We start from the raw sequence: 19,946 nt of genomic DNA, 5'->3' as shown, positions 1-19,946 counted from the left end.
TGAGTGGTTGCACAGGACTGTGAATACAGAAATGCCACCACATTAATCGCGTTGAAATAGGTAATTGCATGTGATGTGAAAGTCACCTCATTTAAAGTGTTTAAAAGAGGGGCCTGGGAGAGTGCAGTGTACGTGAGAATCACGTGGGACACCCACAGTCTCTGAACCTCGGTTTCCTTGCCGTAAACTGGCAAAGAGACCGTGTGAGCTGTGTTCCCTGGGGCCCAGAGATTCCAAGCAGGAAAACCTGGGATTCCTGGGACTGGGATGAGGGCCGGGGGCCGGAAGGGGAGGGGCATGTGGGGATAGCTGTGGTCAGCCCAGATAAGGCTTTCAATACTGGGTAACAGCGTCTACACAGGTGGAGATCCCTGCATCTCACTTCCCGCAGGGCTGACCAGTGGCCAGAGGTGGGACTAGCCAGGCTTGGCCCAACCAAGTCTGGGAGCAGAGGACACTGACTGAGGGATGCCCGTCGCCACCCTCACTGGCCTGTGGCTCTCCTGACACCACAAGAGAGGTCCAGGAGCTGACCTTGGGTCCTAATGGGGGACACCTTCCTGGCTGCAGGCTGACAGGGTGGTGTGGTGGTCAGTGTACTGGGCTCTGCGTCTCCGCCCCTACCTGCTGTGTGACGGTCAGCCAGACACCTAACCTCTCTGTGCCTCTATTTCTCCAATGGCGAACAGGGACACTAGCATCCCCCACATCCGGGCACAGTGGCCTGAAGGTTAAAGGCAACGGCGGCACGAGACCTACAGCAAAAGCTCTGAGCAGGGAGAGCAGGAAGCTGCCCAGAGTTCCACCACCATCTCCCCTCTGGCCGCCGAGGAAACCGAGGCTCATGGTGACCTGGCCCAGGTCTGTTGGACTCACAGTCCTTCTCATCCCCAAGAGGGCTGCCACCAGGGAAGGAGCTGGCCCCTAGACACAGCCCAGGAAGCACACAGGGAAGGATGCCCTGGGGACTTTGGTGTGTTATTGCAAAAAAAACCATTTATTGCTATTTGAACCCTGTTTTCATGCCTCCATTTCCCAGAAAATGAGCCACGGAGACACAAGGAGAGGCAGGAGACCATCCTCCTTGCACAAAACCCATTCCCTCGGATGCTGTCCTCAGCGAGGGTGGCTGGGGTCAACCACGGGGCCCACCCGCAGAGTGGCAGAGGAGGTAGGTTGACCCTGCGGACGTTGAGTTCTGTGGCGAAGGTCCTGGCCTTCTGGTAGAAGAGGATCGACTTCTCGCGGTCCAGGAGGAAGTTGTGGGAGATGGTGGCCGGCCACGTGTAGATCTTCAGCCGTGCCTTCTTGTTGCCCAGGTCCACGGCAGCTGCCAGTGCCAGCTGGTAGTACCCGGCTGCATCAAAAGGGGTCCTGAAAGGGACAGGCCATGCTCAGCAAAAGGGGGACTCGGAGCCCGTCTTCCCAGAGGCCGTTCCTGTCTCCAGGTCATTCCACATGTCCAGCCAATGCTGGCTCACCCCATGAGCCCCGAAGCCTGTGACACTGCTGTGGTCTCAGCTGCAGGTGGGGATGACCCTGACACCCCTGGAAGCCTTCCTGACTGTCCCTACGCCCCACTCACCCCACGCCTCCTGCCCCAGTCCCTCCCTCTCTGCAGGCAGTGGCTGCTTTCCCCATGGGCTGAGGTCAGGGCAGATCCTGCCTGCTCTGAGAGTTCCATGCAGGACCCGTGGCTCCAAGCCACAGCAGGGGCACAGCGTTGAGTGACCCAGGCTCCCCTCTGGCCCCTGTCCATGCTGACCATTTCCAGGCCCTCCACGGGCCAGGCCAGGTACAAAACCATCTCACAGGTGTCCTCTCTGGCAATGTTCCCTGAAATATTGATGGAGTGTGACTCCCCAGACATCCACTCCTGTTTTCAATGCATCTTTGGCTCAAACTCACCATCCCTGGGTTGGGATGCCGTCTCCCAGACCTCCTCCTTGACCCTCCCATCCCCCACCCGGCTTCTCCCCAGGCACCTCCTCCACATGGGGGTCACCCAAGGGACCTCTCTAAGACCCATGCCTGGCCTGTTCCTCTTTACCATCTCAAGATGGCTCCCAGGGCCAATGAGAAAGTCCAAGATGCAGCAGTCCATTCCCTCACTGCCCCACCCCACACACAGAGCAGGGGCGTGAGAAGGCCCCGAGTCACCGCCACTGCTCATCCAATGCCCCCCAGCCCAGCCGAACACTGGACTCTGTGTTGGGTGCGTGGCTGAGCCTAACGTCCTTGCTCCCAGTCTGAGGGACCTTTGAGTGAACAATGACCACACAGGGTGGCCCGGGCTGTGGCAGAGGGAAGCCCAGGAGGCCCCAGACTCAGCCGGGGGTGGAAGGCAAAGGCTTCCTGAAGGGGTGGGGGCTTCCCAACTAAACAGGAAGGAGCCAGCCAAAGCATATGTCTCTGCGTGTGCCTGTGCATGTGCTTGTGCATGTTTCTGTGCCTGTGTGCATGCCTGTGTGTGCGTGTGCCTGTGTGTGTGTGCATTTCCATGTGCCTGTAGTGTGTGAAGCAGCTAGTGAGTGGCAGGCTGAGCCAGGACACACCTAATCCACCCTATTCCAGGGCTCACTCTCATGTGTAGACTAAAGGGGACCCCATTTTAGAGGCAATTGGCAAAGATGCCCATTTACCCCTGCTTCTCTGCCAGCCTTCCAGGCTCCATCCAGCCCGGCTTTTTCTCCCACTCCTCTGGGCCCTGGGTCCAGAGCCTCCTATACAAGGAGGAGGGTGTAGCCTTGGAAAGACAGCCGCCCTTGGGGAATTCCAAGGCGGCCTCCCTGTGGGAAGCTGGCCTGCGCTGACAGCATAGTCACGATGAGGCCCAGAGGGCTGTGCACGGGAAGGAGGTGAAGGAAGGTTGTGCACGGGAAGGAGGTGAAGGAAGGTTGTGCATGGGAAGGAGGTGAAGGAAGGTTGTACATGGGAAGGAGGACTGTGCATGGGAAGGAGGGCTGTGCATGGGAAGTAGGTGAAGGAGGCCTCTGCCCCTCGACCCCAACCGTGGACTTTGGCCTCTCAGGTACTACTTGGCCCTTTCCTTTCTCCTGGACAGGCGGAATGGGCGGCAGGCTTGACCAAGAGAGATAAAGGCCTCTTCTGGGAGGCCCGTCCCCCTGGGTCCCAGGCGAGCCCCTGAGCAGCGTCCCTCTGGGCCTGACACCTGGCACCTCCCTGTCTGGCTGGGACTTGGGAGACCACAGGGACCACTTCTGACCACCAGGTGTCGCCAGCACTGGGAAGAGGCCTCCCGGGCAGCCCCAGGCCTGAGGTGGGGGAAACGGGGCGGGGTCTTAGGGCTGCCCCAGCTCCTCATGTTGTTCTAAGGCCGCCAAGATCTCGGCCCCTGGACTGGAGCGCCCTGGCCCCTCAGCCCATAAGGAGCACTGACGCGGCGCCGGTGCGATGCTGAGGGGGAGCGGTGCCTGCTGGGCAGAGGGGTGGAGACACCCCAGGTCTGAGTCTGCCAGTCCCAGCTCTCCACCCCTGCAGGGCTGGGGGCAGAGGGAGCACAGCACCTCCCCTCGAGACAGACCCGACCCAGCAAGGCCTCAGCCTGGCTGGCTGGGGCCCCGCCCCACTGCACCTGCCCTAAGCTGGGGTTTCCCTGTCTGTGAACCCAATGGTAAGACACTGGGGTCCCACCCCACCCTTCCTGGGTGGTGTGAAGATTCAAGGTGTCTCGGGACTCCAGGAAGGAGTTGCTCAGTGCAGGCTGGCACCCTGGGCAGGCTTCCTAGAGGAGGTGCCAGGATTTGATCTTGCAACGTGGATTCAATGTGAGGATGATGCCGTCCTCCGAAATGTCCTTCTCCCAACCCTGTTTTCTTTGTTAAATGCAACTTGACACTTGACTGTCAAGACTCAGCTTTGGTGTCACCTCCTCCAGGAGGGCCCCCCTGACTACAATCCCCCTTCTTTACTCGGAGGCCACCATTGCACAATCATGTGTCAGCCTCCCTGGCTGAGACTGAGTTCCTGAGGGTGGGGCCTGGCCATCTTGGGAGCTGGGTTGTATCTGCTAAGCTTGCCGGCTCCTCCAGCTGGGTGCAGAGCTTCAGGGAGGCCACTGGGCCGTTCCTAAGGAAGGCTGGAACCCAGGCCTCTGGGGTCTGGGTGGAGATCTCACTCCAAGGGGGCCGGGAACACCCCGAGCCCTGCCCCTCCTACCCACCTTCAGGTCGTAGATGATGTCACCGAGCACCAGGTACACCTTCACGTAGTAGAGGGTCTCCTCGTCAAACCCCAGGGGCAAGTTGCAGAGCTACAGGGCCTTGAGGTAGAAGTGCTCCGCCAGCTTGCCATGGCCCAGCCGGTGGTGCAGGGCTGCCAGCCGGTGGTAGTCCACGCGTTCGTTCAGCCGGTCCCCTGGGGTACAGGCCAAAGGGGCAGGTGTGAGGACGCGGCTCCCTGGGGCAGGGAGGGCACAGGCCCCTCAGGAGCAGGTATGCAGACCCCGGGCAGCACACCTGGCTTGCCTCCAGGCACCTGTGGTCACCTGGGCAGCTCTGGCCATTCCCTTCCAGGTTCCCAGACTCACTTTCCCATGTGCAAAGCAGAACTAATAAGGCCTGCCCCTGTCTACTGTGAGGCTTTGGCAAAGTCGGACTTGGATGGCCCAGCTCTGTGCCTACACATAGCCACCTGCCTTTGCTCACTGGTTTTAACCAGGGGAGCCCAAAAGCCATGCAGTCCAGGTGCTCCCGGGACCCCGCCTCCAGGCAACCCAACGACGTGACATCTGACTCCTCCTGGGTGTGTCACGATCAGAACCCCTACCTTGGGGAGTCAGCTGCACACCTACTGTGTACTGGGCCACGGGGCACAAGGCGCTGGGGCATGTGGCCTGCCTAGGGTTCCCTGTCTCTGGAGGGGGACAGACGACCCTGGCACAGCACCAGGGGATACCTGGCCTTAAGGGGCAGACTGCTGGAAGGGGAACTGGGATTTTATCAGCCAGAGAGCCATGTGGTTGATAAGGGTGGGAAGGGCACAAGAGAAAGGGAATGTGCCACTCAGCCTGACACATACAGGAACCAACGAGATGCCTGGCATGTCTGGAAGGCAGAGGGCACACTGGGCGGCCCTTGTGGTCAGCAGCAGGAACAGGCAGAGGAAGCAGAGCTCAGGCAGGCAGGGAGCTCTGCACTGCGTGAGAGACCTCGGGCTGTGCCCCACAGCCGGACGGGGAAGCCAGTTGGGTCGATCTGCCTGCCTGGACAGGAGACCAGGAAAATCCAGCAGCTGTTTCAGCTCCTGGCCTGCAGACCTGGAGGCTGGGCTCTGGCAAAGTGTGGGTCCTGGCAGGGTGGGGGCTCAGGGGACTTACCCAGAGTGATGCTGAGTGCTAGGGCCATGTAGGCAAACTCCAAGCCCTCCTGGGGCTTCTCCAGCGCGGCCAGGAGTGCCACCAGCTTGTTGCACAGCTGTAGCTGCAGCTCCGCCTCGCGGTTGCCCGTAGTCACTGCCAGGGGCAGGACCTGGTCCTACCACACAGGCAGGTGGGGTCAGGTTTCCCGCAGCACCCACCTTGCCCACAGCCCTCCTCAGAGCTCAAACATGTACTTGGAGCTTCCCACGCCCCAGCTACCCCTGCACCTCGACACAGCTCTGTGCTCTGGGATAACACACAGTTCAGACACCCAAGTTGGGGGCTGAAGAGTCACCTGAGGCCCATCCAGCTACACTCGACAGCCTCAGACCAGCCTCTCCCACCTGGGCACCGGGGGTCTGACTGGGGGGAGCCAGCACTCCTCTCTGCTCTAAAAACACCACATTTATCTGTGCCCACGGCTGAGCCACACCGTGAGCTCAGAGGAAGGGAGAAGCCGTCCCACTTCGGGGTGCATGCAGACCTGGGCCTCCCACTGATGCTGTGTGTCCTTTGACATGTCCCTGTGCCTCTCTGAGCCTCAGTTTCCTCATCTGGAAGATGGGGACAGGACTTCCCACTCATGGTTGCTTGAGGTCATCAGGTACCAAGGTACAGCCATTGCCACGTCCAGACCCCGAGCGTTTGTCCCGGGCAGGGGCACGGTCAATATCATTCCGGTGAGACCACTTGGAAACTCATCATGTGCATGGGTGGCCCTGCCTCCAGGTGGGAGACCTCTACCGTGCCACACCTGTACCTCAGCCTCCAGGTGCCCCACTGAGGCCCACCCACATCAGCCCACAGGCCAGCTCACCCGGTAGAAGGACATGCCTTCCTCCCGCTCCCAGGCCCCATTGAAGAAGATGTCTCCAGCTGCCTCAAACAGCTCCAGCCCCAGGTTGGGGTTCCCTGTGTACAGGTCCACATTCTGTGCCACCTGAAAGGAGACAGAAGTTCCCTCAAGACCCACACCTAGCGAGGTGGCTACGCGCACCTTTGCCAGCCTCCTTCCTCTCACACACTACAGGTACACCTGAGCATTTTTCAAACCCTGTGCATGAGGGCTGCCCCCACCACTGGCATGAGGAAAATGAACTGATGCACCTGAGTGCCAGGAGGTGACTGAGCAGCTGCAGCCCAGGAGCCCGATACCTGTGAATCCTACCAACAAGGCTAGCCCTAGCCAACTCCCCCTGCACTCAAAACAGTCTCCGTGGCCCCCAGATTGCTGGGAGCCCAGCCCCTGGCACCTTTCTGCGTTGCCACATCCCTGCCACATCCGCAGTGTTTGTGGGTGGGCCTGGTCCTCTCTTGGCCATGAGCTCTTGATCCCTCTCCTCAGCTCAAGGAGATATACAGCAGGTGCTCAATAATGAAAGCTTCACCAGGCTCGTGGGCTTCACAATTTGTTCCAGATCACACTGTGTTTGGAAAAGCCTCTGAAAACAGCCACTATGATAGATTCATTTTGTAAGGAGATGTGCCACGTGTCACTTGGAGCAAGCTCTTCTGTGTGTTAACTGAGTGGTCACATTATTTGAGCATGTGCTGTATACCAGCAGGTGCTGTGCACTGTGAGGGGCCACGCCTCTGCCCTCAGGGAGAAGATGCAGGCCACTGGGGGAGGATGTGAGGGAACCAGTTGGAGGGAGGGAAAAGGCACACAACAGGTGCTCAGCAGTGGTTTAGGAATGAGTGGATGGATGGATGAATGGATGAGGAGATGTAGACACATGGATGGATGGATGGGTGTGCGGATAGATGAATGCTTGGATGGATGGATGGATGGATGGGTGGATGGGTGGGTGGATGGATGGATGGGTGGGTGGGTGGGTGGAATTTTGTGTGTATGTCTGTAAGTATGTATGGGTGGGTAGATAATGTATGGATGGGTGGAGGGTAGATGATGTATGTACATGTGGATGGATAGATGGTGGATAGACGAATGTGTGGATAAACAAATGGACAGATAGATGAATGGAGGGATGGATTAATAGGTAGATTGGTGGGTGGATGGATGAATGATGGATGGATGGACGAACGGTGGATGGATGGACGAACGGTGAATGGATGGATGGGAGAAAGGATGGATGATGGAAGGATGGAAGGATGAACAGGTGGATGGATGGATGATGGAAGCATGGATGGATGATGGAAGCATGGATAGATGATGGATGGATGGATGGATGGATGGATAAACAGATATGTGGATGGATGATGGATGGATGGAAGGATGAACAGGTGAATGGATGGATGAGGGAAGGATGAATGGACACATGGATGGAACAACAGGTGAATGGATGGATAGACGGGTGAATGGATGGATAAAAGAATGGATGAATGATGGATGGATGAATGGACTGATAGATGAATGGACAGATGGATGGATGATGGATGGATGGATGATGGATGGATGGATGGATGATGGATGGATGGAAGGATGAACAGATGAATGGATGGATGATGGAAGGATGGATGGATGAATGGATAAATGGATAGATGGATGAATGATGGATGGATGGAAGGATGAACAGGAGGTGAGTAGATGGTTGATGGAAGGATGGATGGATGATGGATGGATATATGGACAAATGGATAAATGGATGAATGGATAAATGGATGGATGGATGAATGATGGATGGATGAATGGTGGATGGATGAATGGTGGATGGATGGAAGGATGAACAGGTGGATGGATGGAAGGATGGAAGGATGAACAGGTGAATGGATGGTTGATGGAAGGATGAATGGACGGATGGATGGATGAACAGGTGAATGGATGGATAGACGGGTGAATGGATGGATGATAAATGGATGAAGGATGGATGATAAAAGGATGGATGGATGAATGGACAGATGGATGGATGATGGCTGGATGGATGATGGATGGATGGAAGGATGAATGGATGAATGGATGGATGATGGAAGGATGGATGATGGAAAGATGGATGGATGATGGAAGGATGGAAGGATGGATGGATGAATGAATGGATAAATGGATGGATGGAAGGATGAACAGGAGGTGAGTGGATGGATGATGGAAGGATAGATGGATGATAGATGGGTTGATGGATATATGGATGAATAGATAAATGGATGGATGGATGAAGGATGGATGGATGGAAGGATGAACAGGTGAATGGACGGATGATGGAAGGATGGATGGATGAATGGATGAACAGATGGATGGATGGTGGCTGAATGAATGAATGATATGGATGGACGAATGGATGGATGGATGGATGATGGATGGATGAATGGAAGGATGAACAGATGAATGGAACGATTAACAGGTGAATGGATGGATGATAGAAGGATGGATGGATGGATGGAAGGATGAGCAGACGAGTGGATGAATGATGGAAGGATGGATGGATGATGGATGGATGGAAGAATGAACAGGTGAATGGATGACGGAAGGATGGAAGAATGGATGGAGGGATGGATGAACAGGTGAATGGATGGATGGATGATAAAAGGATGGATGATGAATGAATGGATGGATGGATGGATGGACAGGTGAATGGATGGATCATGGATGGATGGAAGATGGTTGGATGGATAATGGAAAGATGGATGGAAGGATGGATGGAAGGATGGATGGACAGAAGAATGGATGGATGGAAGGATGGATGGATGGAAGGATGGATGGAAGGATGGATGGATGGACGGACGAAGAGGTGAATGGATGGACGAAGAGGTGAACAGAAGAATGATGGATGGATAGATGGATAGAAGGATGAACAGTTGGATGGATGATGGAAAGATAGATGGAAGGATGGATAGATGGACGAACAGGTGAATGGATGGACGAACAGGTGAATGGATGGATGGATGGACAGGTGAATGAATGGATGATAAAAGGATGGATGGATGATAGATGGATGGACGGAGGGATGGATGATGGATGGATGGATGGATTCGTGGAAAGACGAACAGATGAATGGATGGATGATGGAAGGATGGAAGGATGGATGGATGGATGGATGATGGATGGATGGATGGAAGGACCCACAGGTGTATGGGAAGATGATGGAAGAATGGATGGATGGATGGATGATTGATTGATGGATAGAAGGATGAGCAGGTAAACAGATAGATGATGGAAGGATGAATGGATGGGTGGATGGACAGGTGAATGGATGGATAGACGGGTGAATAAATGGATGATAAAAGGATGGATGAATGGTGGATGGATGGATGATGGATGGATGGACAGAAGAATGGATGGATGGATGGAAGGATGAACAGGTAAATAAATGATGGAAGGATGAATGGATGGGTGGATGGAGAGAGAGTGAACAGCACAGGGGTCCTCCTGCATCCCTTGCCACTCACCTGGATGTACAGGTCACCAGCTCACTCTACCGCAAGATGTAATAGATCTTCCCTGCTTGCAGCCAGGCATACGCCTCCTTCTCTTTCCTCTGGAAGTCAATGAAAATCCCCAGACTTCGTTTGGTGTAGTCCAGAGAAGATTTGTAGGCCCTGGAATCAGACACAGGTGTCAGAACAAGGGTTCTCATCCTCCTGGAACCAGTCTGCCTCCACCCGTGGGTCTGGTGACAGATGAACCTGGAATGTGGGGACTGGGAACGGCCCTCTCGTGTGTGCAGTGTTCTGCCCTTCCCAGGCTGCTGGGAGGGCCAGGGTGAACACACACGGCATGGAAAAGATGAAGGACATCCTTCTGAGGGAATCGAGCATCATGCTGCCCTGTGGCAGGAGGAGTGTGCTAGTCCATCTCCCCTGCCTCCCAGACATGGCCTGTGTCTTCTCCAGATGCACCAGGAGCCGTTAGTGTTCAGAGGCTATCTGGGCCGATGGTTCCCAAGGTGTGCAGGCATCACAGTCACCCGGAGGCCGGTCTGTACAGATTGCTGGCCCTGCCCCCAGAGCTTCTGGTTCCACAGGCCTGGGGCAGGCCCTAGAACTCCCACTTGCCACAAACTCCTAGGTGACATGGATGCTGCTCTACTGGTCCAGGGACTACACTTTGAGAAGCATGGCTCTAGCACACTGGCCCATTTCCTTCTGTGAACCTGAGGCCAAGACTGGAGCCAGTCTCCTGGGTCGCCATGGAATCTGGCTCCTTCCCTGCTCTCTCAGTAAGTCCAACACTCGAGGGGGTGTGACTGCAGCAATGTCACTGGGCCCTATGGGTGGGGTGGCCAGGGCCATGGTTACCCCACCAGGTCAGGATGCTTGGGGGAAGCCGAGTAGGCCACTTATGGGACGTGAGACCTTGGAAACCGTGCCCCAGGGAAGCAGGTGACACAGCTGGCTCTGTCTTCTGTGGGAGAGAAGCCACAGGTGGCTGCTGTGGTCACATTTAAGGGGACAGATGAAGGCCAGGAGTGAAGATTCGGGGCAGGCAGAGGTCAGACGACAAAAGCCACCACAGTAGGAAGAACAGCCCAGAGTGCACGTACTGCCTCTGCTGGGGTTGAGATGACCTTTGACCCAACAAGGGAGGCTCAAGCTGGGACTCACGGGCCAGCAGCAGCCCTGGAACGACCCCAGGCGCACCAGCTCAAAGCATCTGATGCCAAAGAACCAAATGATCAAAAGGAGAGGGGCTGCTGGCGCCCTGGGCCAGCTTCCCTGTGCCCCTCTCCCTGCCCTGCCCGCCCCCACCTCCACCACTGCAAAACCAGCCCTTACTGCTCCATGCCCAGGGACAGGTAGAGCTGACTGATGGTCTTCAGGATCTGCCCCTCCAGCACCTTGTCGGCCACCTTGCGGGCCAGGGAGAGCTGGAGCTCGTGGTAGATGACACACTGGGCCTCGCTGGGCATGACGGCGCTGTAGAAGTAGCACAGCCGCTAGACGGCCTGCAGCTGGCCTGGGCAGAGGACAAAATGGAAGACGTTAGTCTCCCAGCATCGAAGCGAGGCTGGCTGGGCTCGGAGACCCCGGTGCCGTGCTTGCCTCTTTCATACCTCTGTGAGCCTGGGCCCCACAGGCGGGGAGCCTGAGCGCAGACAGGCCATGCACCCGTGCCAGGGCAGACACCGAGCACACCGTGACATGGGCACAGCTTGATGCAGATGCTCATGGTACAGGCCGGCCTTCTTTACAACTCCCAGGGCCGAGGTCCTGGCCAGGCTCGGCCCCTGCACCAGGCCATCTATTTCTGCTTCACAAAGCCCCTCTGGCCAGGACCAGGGCCGCCTTCAGCCTGAGCTGATGAGGCCAGGGGCACAAGTAGCCCCTGTCGCAGATGGAACCCTGAGAGAGCAAAGCCAAGCGTCATGTCTGCCACACACAGCATCATGTTGGGGGAATGGGGTTCAAAGCCGGCCCCTGGCGTTCCCACACATGCTTCTCTCATGGCACCAGGCTCCAAACCCACAGGTTCACTGGCCTCTCCCAAAGCCAGGACACTGGGAACGGTCAAAAGCTTCTGATTTTCTAGTGTCAGAAACATTCCGGAGATTAACACCGGAAACCAGGTACGCCGAATGGACATCTGTCACACACGCCACCCAACAACAGCTGAATACACCGTCCTCTCGAGCACCCATGGGACATTCCCCATGACAGACCATGTGCCAGGTCACAAAATGAGCCTCAGTGAATGGAGAAGGACTGAGACCAAAGCAGAGGTGTTCTTCAGCTGTACTGGCACGAAACTGGAAATCGACAGTGAAGGAAATGTGGGAGATTCAAAAATACGTGGAAATTACATACTGCTAAACAACCAGTGAGTCAAAGAGACCATCAGGGAAACCGAAAACTAATTTGAGAAGAATGCAAACAAATGCACAGCCCGGGCCAGCGCAGTGGCTCATGCCTGTCATCCCAGCACAGTGGGAGGCCGAGGCAGGAGGATCTCTTGAGTCCAGGAGTTTGAGATCAGCCTGGGAAACATGGTGAAATCCCGTCTCGCTCTATTAAAAAAAAAAAAAAAAAAAAAAAAATTAGCCAGGTGGGGTGGTGCACATCTGTAATTCCAGCTACTCGGGAGGCTGAGGCATGAGAATGGCTTGAACCTGGGTAGAAGGTGCAGTGAGCCAAGATTGCACCACTGCACCCCAGCCTGGGCAATAGAGCACAACTCTGTCTTTAAAACAAAAAAAAAATAGCGCAGCGTATCAAAAATTCCAAGATGCAGCTAAGGCAGCACTGAAAGGGAAATTTATAACTGTAAATGTCTACATTCAAAGAAAGAAGAAAAATCTCAAGTCAATAACTTAACCTTCCACCTTGAGAAACTAGAAAAAGAACTAAACCCAAAGTGAATAAAAGGAAGAAAATAATAAATGTGAGAGTGGAAATGGGAAGTAAAAATACAGAGAATGGAAAAACAAAACAGATAATCAACAGAAACGAAGGTGGGTTTTTTGAAGATAATAACAAAATTGACGAATATTTCTCCAGACTGACCAAGAAAAGAAAGACGGGACACAAATGACTAAAATCAGAGACTGAGCACCATGGCTCACGCCTGTCATCCCAGCGCTTTGTGAGGCGGAAGTGGAAGGATCGCTGAGGCCAGCATTCAAGACCAGCCTGGGGGAACATGATGAGACCCCATCCCTAATAAAAATAAATAAATAAAAACCCAAGTTTCTAAAATCAGAAATGAAAGAGGAAACATTATTGCCGACCTGACAGAAATAAAAGGATTCCATGAAAACACTACGAACAATTGTACACCAAGAAATCAGACCATCCAGACACAACAGCCACACTCCTAGAAGGACACAAACTACCGAAAGTGACTCAAAAATGACCCCAAGGAAGCATGTGGGGTATCAGCGGCACCCTCGGTCTCCTCGACTGTTCAGCTCAGGGTGGGGAGACAGAGAAGCATGATCCCCATTCCCTGGCCTGCATTTCCAAGTCTGAATCCCCCAGCACCCCGGGGAGGGCCTCGTAGGAGGAGGTGCCACAGGCTGTTGTGCCAGGAGCCACCGGAGGCTGCAGTGGGGGCTGGGGTGCTGGGTTCCTGGAGGGTCTCCTTCCAGTCAGACAATGCCCCTGGGGAAGAAGCCTGGGTCAGAACCCCCCACCCCTCCTTGGGCAGATATGTGGGACCAGGGCCCCTTCACACGGTCCTTTCCAAAATCTCATCCCTCCTAGGGCCAGGAGTGGGTGCCAGGCCTGTGCTGGGAAATGGGCAGGTTTGGTCACAGCCCCTGGGGCTCTGGCCCAGGCCACAGGAGGCACCTCTGAGTGGTCTCACGATGCCATGACAAAGCGCTGCAAGACAGAGGGGACTCAACAGTATCCCTCGACTCAGCCATTTTCCTGGACTCAACTTCCTCATCTATCCTCTGCGGCCTAGATTTCAGACAGCCCTGCCCACCTACTGTCCGTTCACTGCTCAGTCTGCAGTGACTGTTCGATAGCACCCCATGGCTCCCCAGTGCTCTTGGGGAAAAGGCCAAGCCACAGCCTGAGGCCCCAGGCCCTGCTTAGCTCTCCAGAAGAGCTTCTCACCATCCAGCACCCAACCCACCCGCTCCCAACTCTGCACCTCCCTGCATAAGCCCTGCTCACTCACCCCCGCTCATACCCCACTCATCCCTGCTCACACTCCCGCTCACTCACCCCCACTCACTCATCCCCGCTCACACCCCACTCATCCCCGCTCACACTCCCGCTCACTCACCCCACTCACTCATCCCCGCTCACACCCCACTCACTCATCCCCGCTCACACCCCACTCATCCCCGCTCACACTCCTGTTCACTCACACCCCATGCACTCACCCCCACTCACACCCCACTCATCCCCGCTCACACTCCCGCTCACTCACCCCCACTCACACCCCACTCATCCCCGCTCACACTCCCACTCACTCACCCCCACTCACGCACCCCTGCTCACAACCCACTCATCCCCGCTCACACTCCCGCTCGCTCACCCCACTCACGCACCCCTGCTCACAACCCACTCATCCCCGCTCACACTCCCGCTCACTCACCCCCATCACACCTCCGCTCACTCACCCCAACTCACTCATCCCCGCTCACACTCCCGCTCACTCACCCCCACTCGCTCATCCCTGGTGCTTCACACAGGCTACACCACCAGCCCCTCCCCCACCACCTATTACTTGACTAAATCCTCTCAACCCTCTGGTCCCACACTAAAGAGGCTTCCCTAACCCGGGGCCAACTGGTGCCCCGCCATCACACCACTCACACTTTTGTGGCTTCTCTGGCCTGAAGCTTCCATTCCCACACTCAGTCCCTGCCACCCGAGGACTCCACAAGCCCCATTTGTGGGTGGGGCCTGACACACTCTGCATGAACTGCTCTGCGGCTTTGGGCAATCACCCACCCCCTGTCCCCTGTGAAGTGGGATGACAGGTGCGCAGGCTGCCAACATACCAAGCAGATCACACGGGCACAAGAACCGGTGTCAGGGCCTGGCTCATGGAGGGGCCCCAAGTCCCAGCGCAGCAGAGCCTGCCTTGATCCCAGGGTTATGTCTAGGGATTCCCAGCAAGCAGGACTTTCCATGCTCAAGGCAGGATGGTCCCTGGGCAAACCAGGAAGAGCTGGCTGCCTCAGTAGGGCACAGAGGGCCTGGCCCTGCATGGGAACCGCCTGTCTCCAGGGCGCTTGCCAACATCTGCTGCTGGCCATGACTCAGCACTTTCGATGGTGGAAAAACCACCCCTTGTTTCCGAATCACAAACCCCAGGTATGCCCTGACCCGAGTGGCCCCGGAAGGCGCACAGGGGGAACTGGGGCACTCACTCTCCACATGGCCCATCTCCACGGCGACCAGAAGGGCCCACTCATAGTAGCCCTTGTCCTGCTGGGCCGGGCCCTGGCGGGTGCAGAGGTGGCCCAGCTACAGGAGCACGTGGGTGAAGTCCTGTCCACACTCCCTGCAGGGCAGCCTCGAGAACAGCCGCACGGCCTCCAGGAGGTAGTGCTGGGCCAGCCTTCTGGCACCCCAGAGCAGGCACAGGGTCCCGAAGTTGGCCAGCACCACTGCCTGGTTCCTCCGCTGGCCCAGGTACCAAGCCGCCCGTAGGGCGCAGTAGTAGCCCTCGGCTGCCTGCCTCGTCTGGCCTGTCCTCTTCAGAGCCACGGCCACCATGTTGGCAATCATACCCTCCTGGTCCTCGCTGGCCACCACTGCATCCTGAATATACTGCAGGATGTTCAGGGCCACCGGGCTCTGTCCATGAAGCACGTGCAGCCAGGCCAGGGCCACCAGGGGGTCCACGATGGCACAGACTCCGGCAACAGCACTGGCTTCCACCGCCTGTGTCATGAAGGTGATGGCTGGGCCGTGATAGCCACGGTGGCTGTACAGTTGGGCCAGGCTGGTGTGGAGAAGGCCGCGCAGCACGTGGCCTGTGCCTGGGGTTAGGGAGGCCGGCGCTCACCTGAGGTAGTGGGAAGTCTGGGTGGGGCGGCTGTGGGGCTGGAGGGAGTTCTGGAGCACCAGGTTCACGCTTCTTAGCGAGCCGGCCAGTGAGTCCTGTGTCCTCAATGAGGCCACCATGACACAGGCTCAGCACGAGGTGGGGCAGGCACTTGTGGCCAGGAGTAGGAGCCAGGAGTAGATGTCAGCCAGCAGTAGGGAGCAGTCTGAGAGCCACGCAGCCTCTGGGGCTCCCGAGTCCCTGTGCAAAAGCAGCAGCAGCTCTAGGAAGGGCAGGGCCTCCTCGAGCTGCTTGAGGTGCACATGGTGCCTGGCCAGCAGGAAGCAGGCCCGGGCCGCGGCCTGCAGGCTCTGGCCACCCACCATCTGCTGCAGGGCCAGCTGCAGGAGCTATTCCTCCACCTCGGTGCTGCAGATGTGACCCGGCGTCCCCAGGAGCAGGGCCATGGCTTTGGGAACAACCTGTGTACACTTCTCCCGTTCTGCTTCCGGTAAATGCTGGCCAGGTTGGCGTACACAGCCACCACCAGGAACAGGTCCCCAAAGCTGCCCTCCAGGGACCCCAGTGCTTCCTCCAAGTACACCCGGGCCCGGGACAGCTTGAGCCTCCTGCTGCACAGCCGCCCCAGGAGGAAGCAGAGTCTGGCCAGGGCCATGAAGAGGCCAGCTTTCTTGGCCACCCCTCAGGCCTGTGCCAGGCGCCCAGTCAGCTCCTCCTCGTCGCTAAAGCTGCAGAACATGCCGCTCAGCCATGGCCATGCCACACCGTACAGGCCACAGAAGCTGGCCTTGTACCCGGGGACGTTCAGGAACACAGCAGTGAGGTCAGGGCCTCTGGGTCCTCCCAGTCGTCCTCAGCTTCCAAGAAGAAGGAAGGCTCCTCGGGGTCCTGCAAGCTCATGTTGCTGGATGCCGCACAGAGACCCCAGGATGCTGGCTCCTGGGGGCAGCCTGGGCAGGTCTTGCATTGTTCTAGAACATTCTTCACCTTCGGCAGGGTCGCCTGTGGCTCCAGGCCCAGGCAAGGTGGAGGTATTTCTGCAAGTCACAAAAACACCTAGACAGATTAGAGTTCAGCATTGAGTCCTTGGTCCACTGGGGACAAGGTCCCCACATCCCCTCTCTCTGTGTCCCTGGCACAGCTTGCCATGAGCCCTTGAGAATTATGTGCAATGCAAACCCAGGCCTGGAGCACACAGGAACTCCGGCACTATGGGGACAGAGAGAACACGCAGGCCCGTGGCCCGACTCTCCTACAAAATCACCCTCCTGTCCTGCTTTGTCGCCCACCTCACAGCATGGTTTTAGGAGACTATGTCAGCTCAGTGATCCCTCAGAGATGCCTTTCCCTTTAGAAAGAATCAAAGCCTTCTAACTGGACCCATGTATATGTAGCACTACAACTACAAATGTAACTTTTGTCAGCATATTGGGCCCCCCGGTGGGGTACAGGAATCCATGAAATCCTCAACAGCCAATCAGAGCTATTGATCAGCTCAAAAGCTGCTATGCAAAATTGGTAAAGCCACTGACGGCACAGGACAGGGCTGTTGTACCCATGTACCCATCTCCGTGCAGGGAAACGGACCATCGCTGCAGGAAGGATGGGAAAGCTTCCAGGCCCCTGTGGCCACCTTCACCTTCAATGGTCTGAAAACCTGAAGCCCACAGTTCCTAAAGGGTTAACAAAGGCCAGCGTGCTCCAGCAGCCCACTGGTGCCTGCTGGCTTTGGTGGATTCCTAGCCAAAGCCCCCTCCCAGAGGTGAGCAAACAAGCGCATTTCCTGTTGGAAAACCTGGGATGAAAGGAGGCATTACTGGGAAGGAAAAAACTAGATTTAAACAGACTCTCTGTTTCAAGCTCACATGTAAAAAATATTTTCAGTACAAACTGCCTCCTTATTCATCTGTAAAGCCTTGGAATTAAAAAAATAAATAAATATGATTTAGAAGCAAATGTCTGACTTGACTACACTAGATTAGCTAAGAAATCTCCCCAATCCGGCAGAGGCACACAGCCCCTCCCAGCCACTACGCTGGCCTCCGGGGCAGCTGGAGAGCCATGTGCCTTTGCTCCAGTGACTTTGGCAGAGGGTGGAACCACCCCCTCCCTGAGGCAAACCTACAACAGCCTTCCCTTCCCCACTGGCTCCCCTCAGGAAGGAGCAGACCCTTCAGGGACCTCAGTTGAGGCCCCTGCAACCTAAAGCTCTGCATTCTGCTACCCGCTGAGGGCAGTGTGGCCTCCCATCTCTGAGGCGGAGCACAGGGTGAACTGCAGCTTCTCCAGGTCATGAAGAAGGAACCCACAGCTACATGTGGTCTCCAGCAGTGGAAAGGATGTCCCACCTCGGTCGGTGACCAGGCAGGGGTCAGCATGTTCATTGGAAGAAGTGTGGGACCCCACGGCCTCCAGTGCCAGAGTAGACGGGAGGTTCAGGCCCACCTCAGGCGATGTCCCTCAAGTCCCCGGCCCACACCACAGAGGGGTGACAGCCACATCCATTGCCCACTGTACTCAGCTCTGTCCCCTCCCCCGGTGTTACTCCAAGACCCAGCCCATAACCAGAGGAAGCCTGAGCCACGGGCAAAACCTACCTTGTTCCTGCGGCTGCTCGGTCTCAGCTTCCTCTACTGAGTCTGGCAAGGGAGAAAAGAGAAGCAATGAACACCCCCAGCCAGCACCTCTGGTCCCATGTCAGGTTGAGCTGGTGTCGGTGTTGCAGGGTGAGAGCATTGCAGGGTGCAGGGGTTGAAAGTCATATCATCCTCTTCCCTCCTGGATCATGGGAACAACATCACTGGGGGGTGTACACTTTCTGCGATATTGGGAGTAACATCGTCTTCTGTGCCTTGGAATATTAAGGACAATATCATGGGGGAGCGTGTACATCTTCTGCAATATTGGGAATAATATTATCCTCTCTCCCTCTGCATATTAGGAAAGATATCACAAAGTGGGTGTTCACCTCCTGCGATATGGGGATTAATACCATCTTCTCCCCTTCCAGATATCAGGAAGAATATCACATGGGGGTGTACGGTGTCTGCGATACTGGGAGTAGTATCAACCTCTCAGCCTTGGAATATTAAGAAGAATATCACAGGGTGGATGTACACCCCCTGCCATATTGGGAGTAACATCAGCCTCTCCTCTCCATGGATATTAGGAACAATATCCCAGGCTGGGTGTACGCCTCCTGCTCTATGGGGAATCATATCATCCTCTCCCTTCCAGAATATTAATAACAATATCACAGGGCGGGTGAACACAGCCTGTGATACTGGAATTATTATCATCCTCTCCCCCTCCAGATACTAGGAACCATATCACAGAAGAGCTGTACCCTCCCTGGGATATTGGGAGTAATATCATACGCTTCTTCTGTGTATATTAGGAGTAATATCACCAGGTGGCTGTCCATTCATTGCTATGTTGGGAGTCATGTCATATTCTACCCCCCTGGATATTAGGATCAGTTTCACATGGTGAGTGTACACCTACTGTGATATTAAAACTAAAATCATGCTCTCTGTCCCTGGATATTAGGAACAACATCACAGGTAGGTATACACCCCCTGCAGTATCAGGAGCAATAATATGATTAATTAGTAAACATCAATGATCGATTTTAATAATTATCAGGCTGGTCTCGAACTCTTGACCTCAGGTGATCTGCCCGCCTCAGCCTCCCAAAATGCTGGAATTACAGGCGTGAGGCACCGCGCCCAGCCAACACTTCTTGATATCCCTTTTTGGACCTCAAATTTAGCATGCCGAAAACACACTTTTGATTCCCCCTGCTATAACCCACTCCTCCCATAGTCTTCCCGATCCCAATAACAGCATCTCTAGTCTTCCAGTTACTCAGGCCAAAATCCTTGACATCATCCTTAAAACTTCTTTTTCTCTCTCTTGTCATCCAACCCATTTAAACTCTCCTTTCAAAATATATGCCAGACCTAACCACTTCTCACCTTTCTCATCATTTCCAACCAGGTCCAGCCCTCATCATAGCGCTCTGGGTTACTGCAAAAGCCTCCCAATCGCCAGCCACAGTGGCTCATGCCTGTAATCCCAGCACTTTGGTAGGCCAAGGCAGGTGGATCATCAGAGGTCAGGAGCTCAAGACCAGCCTGACCAAAATGGTGAAATGCCCCTACTAAAAATACAAAAAATTAGGCAAGCATGGTGGTGGGCGCCTGT

At 55.7% G+C, this 19,946-nt stretch overlaps 1 pseudogene; it reads right to left on the bottom strand.

The window, feature by feature from the left end:
* Positions 1-1,070: 1,070 nt before the first annotated feature.
* The window catches only part of LOC139361072 (SH3 domain and tetratricopeptide repeat-containing protein 1-like), a 39,390-nt pseudogene continuing 20,514 nt past the window's right edge, over positions 1,071-19,946 (bottom strand).

Source organism: Macaca nemestrina (assembly GCF_043159975.1).
Source record: "Macaca nemestrina isolate mMacNem1 chromosome 4 unlocalized genomic scaffold, mMacNem.hap1 SUPER_4_unloc_7, whole genome shotgun sequence".
Taxonomy (NCBI): Eukaryota; Metazoa; Chordata; class Mammalia; order Primates; family Cercopithecidae; genus Macaca; species Macaca nemestrina.
Note: the sequence above shows the minus strand (reverse complement) of the source record. Positions and strands in the feature narration are given on the sequence as shown.